General features: G+C 31.7%; 2 pseudogenes; both read left to right on the top strand.

Moving 5' to 3' along the window:
- The first annotated feature begins 3,179 nt into the window (after positions 1-3,179).
- On the top strand, positions 3,180-3,722 carry LOC110825687 (agamous-like MADS-box protein AGL80 pseudogene; annotated as a pseudogene).
- Positions 3,723-5,675: 1,953 nt separating this feature from the next.
- Positions 5,676-6,155, top strand: LOC110825773 (agamous-like MADS-box protein AGL80 pseudogene; annotated as a pseudogene).
- Positions 6,156-6,409: the final 254 nt, after the last annotated feature.

Raw genomic sequence — 6,409 nt, 5'->3', positions numbered from 1 at the left:
CTTTATGAATTTTGCGGCTATTACAAAAATCAATATAAAAGTATTCAGATATATTACTTTTATTATAACATTTTAAAATTGAATCATACTAATCTTTCCTTAACAATATGATTGGTATTTTTTCTCTTCATAAGAGATTTTAGATTCAAATTGTGCATTTTTGTAGATTATCTTTAAGAGGTTATGTCATCTAATTAATGAAATGTATAAATTATTATTAAAAAATCTAAATCCTAAATTTCAATTCTATATTTTAAAAGTAATATTTTTCTGAAAAGTAATATACCTTTTACCCATAACAAGTAGATTTTTAAAACCAACCATAAGGAATGCTTATATAGCAAAATCAACCAATAGCATCATCTAAAATACATGAGACCTTGGAGCATAAAATAATAGCAAAAAAAAGGCATAAATAACAACAACATAGTTTAAACACTACATTACACATCTAAAACAACTTCCTATATCTCTATGTGTGATGATGTTTAACAGCAATATGAAAGGGTTATTCGAGACACTTAACTGTTTAAACTAGTTGACGTATAATTGATTAATTTTGGTTGTGTGTGAATTTCATATTGTATGTATAGAAGCTCCAAGGATCATGCCTATATGAGTTAATGGATACCTTATAGATTTTAAGAATTGGAACAAGCGTTCCTTTGGCTATATGCGCACTTAAAAGAAAAAAAACAACTAAAAGCACACATATCACCCACACCACCAAAGATCTCCAAGCTTTTACCAATATCCTCTCAAACCCATTCGTTCCTCTCTTCCACGCAGCTTTGTTGCTCCCTCTCACTCAATCACAGACACTTGAAAATAGTGCATATCTACTAGAGCTTTACAACTCTGTAAACATTTGTTGTATAATCCCCCTTCATAGCCTCATACCAATACATCAAAAGGTAAGTTACATTTCAGCAAAGAATTCTTTCATGAGTTAGATATAGCTATTTATGTTTTAACTATATATATGCATATATGTACTTATACTGAAATTTTTATGTTTTTAACTTGTTTATTTCTAAAATAATTTATTTTGATTTATCTTGTAACAATTAACTATTTCAATATTTTAGAAATTGTAAAAGGAAGTGAATGGCAGAATATTGGAGCTTATGTACATTTGAGATAGTCAATTGATGAAGATTGCATAAGCTTAAACCATCACCCAATCTTCTAAATATCTAATAAAGCACATAGTCACTTGTAGAAATTGAACTAATCATCCTCCCTATTTCATCATCAACTTGAGTAAAGAGATCTATTTGCTATTTGAATAAATGCTAACTCCTATTTCTCATATTTGTTTGACGACATCCTAAAAAGTTCAAATTTTCACAGAATACTATAAAATAAAAAAGAGAGTTTGAAAAAAAAGACATGCCTCCTTACACAACTTTCTCTTCAGCATGGTGAATTGATAAGCCAAGTAGGAAACAAATTTGAAAAATATCAACAGTCTTGACATCAAAACTACTGAAAATGATTTCACTTATAGTTAAACTCAACTTCAAGCTTAGAGACTTCAATTACTTGGTGAATTAATAAGCCTAAGTAAGTAAAAAATCTCGAAAACATCCATACTTAATTGGATCAGGACCTATTGAAGCCAAGTATTGGTGATTTTAGTGAGTAATATAGCTTTTGTAATAGCTTTACCTAGGATTTCGAACTAGTGGTGAATAAGGAGATGATGGCTGCTAAGGAGTGATTTAAGATGAATTGTATTGTTCTTGGAGTACCACATTGAATAAGAAGATTTTTTATTAGCTTTGACTATTTCTCTAGCCCTCTGGATGGGTTTATGATGCTCTAACATTGGTTCTAACTAGCCAATGAAAGAGACTATTTAGTGGGTATGTATACATACCATTAGAACTCGTACAATGATGGTTTACATTGATTCTTCTATTTTGTTTATTTAGCTATTGTTTCACCTTTAAAGGTTACAGAGTTCTTACTTTTCTACTTATGTTATTGTATAATGCTCAATTTGACACTTTTTAAGTTTTTACTTTTTCTTATAGGAGATAATTGAAGCTAATATAAAGGGTAAATTAATGAGTATGTTGAATATGGTCATTTTTTTTAATTTCTACACTTACACTTAAGAGAGTGAGTAGATAATCAGAGTTGTCTATGGTTAGAACAAGTTAACTGAGCTGGTGAATTAACGTGGCATCAAGCTTGCAATAAGGATCTAATACATGGAGATTTTTCTTTGAAGAAAAGAAAATGAAGGGGATTGGTTGCAATTAAGGTTATAGGAGGATTATAAAAATTATCAAAGTATATATTTAACTTTTCTTGTCTACTTGTATAAGATCTTAATATAGTTATTAATTGAAAATTATATATATGATTTTAGTTTGAAATCGATATAAAAATAAATATACAGATATAAAGAATGAAATGTAATATGTTTTTACATGTATATATGTGTATTATTAATTTTGATTTGCAGGCCTTCTGAAATCAAAGAAGATACTTTGAAACTTTGTTGTGACTTGGGAACGGATTATTAGTATGTCTAGATTAGAAGAGTATAAAAAACAAATACAGGATTACATTTGAAATGTTTGCAAATCATTATAATTAGCTAAAGAGCAAGTCTTATATATATATGTATAAAGTGAGTCAAAAGAAAAGGTGTGCGTATATAATTGTGGTACGATGATGGTAATTAAGGAAGTGGCTATGAATCCAGTTCCTGGTGTGTGGCTAATTTATTGTATATATAAAAATAAAGATGTATGTAACATGCTCATCACATTGTGGGCTTGAGTTCCAAATGCACATTTTCAATTCAAAAATGAATCTCCCGATAAGTTGACTTAGGCAGACGGTAAAAAAGGAGAGCAATTATATATGCAGGTATATATATATGTATTACACTTTTTTGAATATTAAATGCTAGATGCAGAATATTTTATTTAAATCTTTAATTGTATATAGAAAAAATATATACACATATGATATTTAGTGCATCAAACCATGTGTATAGTATATAATTTGAAATAATTTAGAATGCACCACATTTTACCTTACATTGTATATTCTATTATATTAAAATGCTCCACCCCCCATTCCTTATTAATAGCTATTCAACCATTGTATAATTTTATATCTACCCACTCCCGCCCCTTGGGCACACATGATAAAATACCATGACTAGAAAGAACGTTAACCTTGCTTATATCACTAACAACTCTGCAAGAAATGCCACATTCAAGAAAAGGAAGAATGAGCTGATGAAGAAAGTGAGCGAACTTAGCACTCTTTGCGATATCAAAGCCTGTGAAATTATTTACAGCCCTTATGACTTGCAACCAGATCTTTGGTTTTTCCCTCTCAGAGCCCAACACGTGCTTGTTGACTTTAAGAGGATGCCCGAGATGGAGCAGAGCAAGAAGATGGTGCATCAAGAAAGCTTCATGCACCAGAGGGTCAGTAAGGCAACAGACCAACTAAAAAAGAAGCGCAATGATAATTGCAAGAAGGAGATAACAGATATCATGATATACTTGAGTGATCCGGTAGAACAAGTGAAACATTTGGCAATAGTGCTAAGGATACTTCGAAGAGCCAAGTTGCATGCAAAGTTCATTAGATGTGAGTTTTGGTTAGATCAAATAGCATTCTTGGCCCATATTGTGTCAAAAGATGGGGTATCTGTTAACCTAGCAAAGGTAGAGGCAATGGTAAAGTAAGAGGATGGAAACACTCAGCAAGTCACCTCAGCCTCAGGAGGCGACAGACGGAGGAGTAATGAAGGGTCCTAGTGAGACTTTCACTCAAATCTAGGAGGATTCTATGGTGCAAAAGTTGTAGTAGCTGTAGATGCGGTTCGTTGATGGGATGAATCCTCACGCATAGTAACAGCCTTATGTAGGGTCTAATGGGGAACATGCAGAGGTGATGGTGCCATTCACAAATCAGAACAACCAGAATAATTGATTGATATGGTCCAGTGTGTTTAATTACCTTTAGGAATTGAGTATTATGATATTTAATTTTGAATATTTTGGGGGTGTTGTTGGAGATGTACTTTAAATAACCAATTAAATTCCACCATAGATCAGTTTTTTAATCGTTATAGTCATCGTCCAAATTGTTGTAGCTGTCATCATCACAGTCATAGTCGTTGGATCACATACATGCATGTACTTAGATTGCTTTATGTTATGATTTTCTTTAGATTAATCTTCACCTCAATATTTTATATTTTATGTGCTAGTCCTACTCTTCATTCTTTAATTTCTCCCTTTCCCTGGCTTGACGTGTCTGCATTACTATTTGTTAAAATATATGCATGCTCAATATAAATTTATGCTATCAGAATGCTCTTTTCTCTTCTTTCTTTTCTTTTTTTATACACAATTGAGAGAGGACAGAAGCATTATTGATGCATTATATGTAGAAATTCAGTTTAGTTAGGAGGAAGATTAAGCTAGCTAGATACTCAAATTTGTTTAGATTTCAAATGAGATGTTTGTATAAAATTTAATAAATATGATGCGCTCTCCAGATCATAAAATTAAAATTTGGGATAATGGCATTAAGGAATAATATTTTCCTCAAAGAAAATTCCGATATAATCCAAATACCTAAAATAATTAATATTTTGATTAATCTGAAATTTAAATATAATTCTAAAAATTTTATTTTAGTCAAAACATGCAATATTTTAAATAACTTAAATATATTGGAGAATCTCTAACGATCATAAATAAAATTTCACGATGCAACTATTTTGTTCAGAATATGGAAAAAAACTGAAATAAATAATTTTCAAACTCAACAATCTGTGAATTGTTAACTAATACTTTATGCAAGAAGAAATGTACAATATATACAAATACATATTTAAATATATACAATCACATAGAATAATAAATATAGAAAAAAAATTTTGACGGCTAATTTCAAACACTTTAAGCAATTAATATTTTGAATTTCTTTTACATATATAAATACTCAAAAATCAATGATATATAGTTTCTTACTACTAAAAAAAATGTTACTAATATAAAACAAGACCATATTTAATTCCAGTGACACAAACTACAACATTAAAATTTTTTCAATATTATAGTATGTTACTCTAGTAAGTATAGTATGATGTTACAATTGATTCTTAATTGGTGGTAGGTGTAGGAGATCAAGACACATAATTAAGTTTGATTTGGAAGGAGATGACCACATTAGTTGATGATTAAGAGTAATAACTGTGAGTGTGTATAAGATAAGGAGGTGTGTATGGTTGCCATGTATGATTAATTTCAAGTGTGAATGCATGCTGGGATAATGCAAGAGAGAGTAGGTATATAAGTGCATTACAATGAATCAATAACTTGTAATTAAAAGAGAGGATTGGATGATTTTAGATAAGTGCAGCCTTTCATTATTTTATTAATTAAATTTTGTGAAATACATTCCTTAAATGACAAGATTTTCCCACACCCTCTATTAAAGACATAATATTTTTGGAGATAATTTGAACATTTCACTTGCAATTTTAAAATGCACCACATCTTACCTTACATGGTATATTCTACTATATTAAAATGCTCCACTCCCCATTCCTTACTAATAACTATTCAATGTTTGTCTCATTCTATATATACACTCACTTACTCCTTGGACAGACACAACAAAACACTATGGCTAGAAAAAAGGTTAAACTCGCTTATATCACTAACGACTCTGCAAGAAAAGCCATGTTCAAAAAAAGGAAGAAGGGATTGATGAAAAAAGTGAGTGAACTAAGCACTATCTGCGATGTCAAAGCCTGTGCAATCATTTACAACCCCTATGATTCAAAACAAGAGGTTTTGCCTTCCCTTTTCGGAGCCCAATGCGTACTTGCTGATTTTAAGAGGTTGCCCAAGATGGAGCAAAGCAAGAAGATGGTGAATCAAGAGACCTTCTTGTGCCAAAAGATCTCCAAGGCAATAGATCAACTAAAGAAACAGTGCAAGGACAATCACGAGAAAGAGATCACGCATATCATGTTCCAAAGTCTTATCGGGAAGCCCCTCCACCAACTCAACCTTGTTAATCTCAACAATTTTGGTTGGTTTATTGAACAATGCCTCAAAGAAATCCAAAAGAGTATTGGAACACTTTGGAAGTCACCTTAGCCTCAAGAGGCCACAGACGCAGGAGTGATGAAGGATCCCAAGGAGACATTCACTAAGATCACAGAGGATCACCCGGTGCAGATGTTGCAGTAGCTACAGACGTGGTTCATTGATGGGATGAACCCGCAAGCACATCAGCAACCACCTAGAGCAGATGGGGAATAGGCATAAATGATGGTGCCATTCACCCATAAGAACAACCAAAATAATGGACTGATATGGTCTAGTGCATTTAACTGCCCTTAGGAATCGAG

This window comes from Carica papaya, chromosome 2 (assembly GCF_054855325.1).
Source record: "Carica papaya isolate Zhongbai chromosome 2, ASM5485532v1, whole genome shotgun sequence".
NCBI classification, from domain to species: Eukaryota; Viridiplantae; Streptophyta; class Magnoliopsida; order Brassicales; family Caricaceae; genus Carica; species Carica papaya.
The sequence above is the reverse complement of the archived record's forward strand: the minus strand, read 5'-3'. Positions and strand labels throughout refer to the sequence as shown.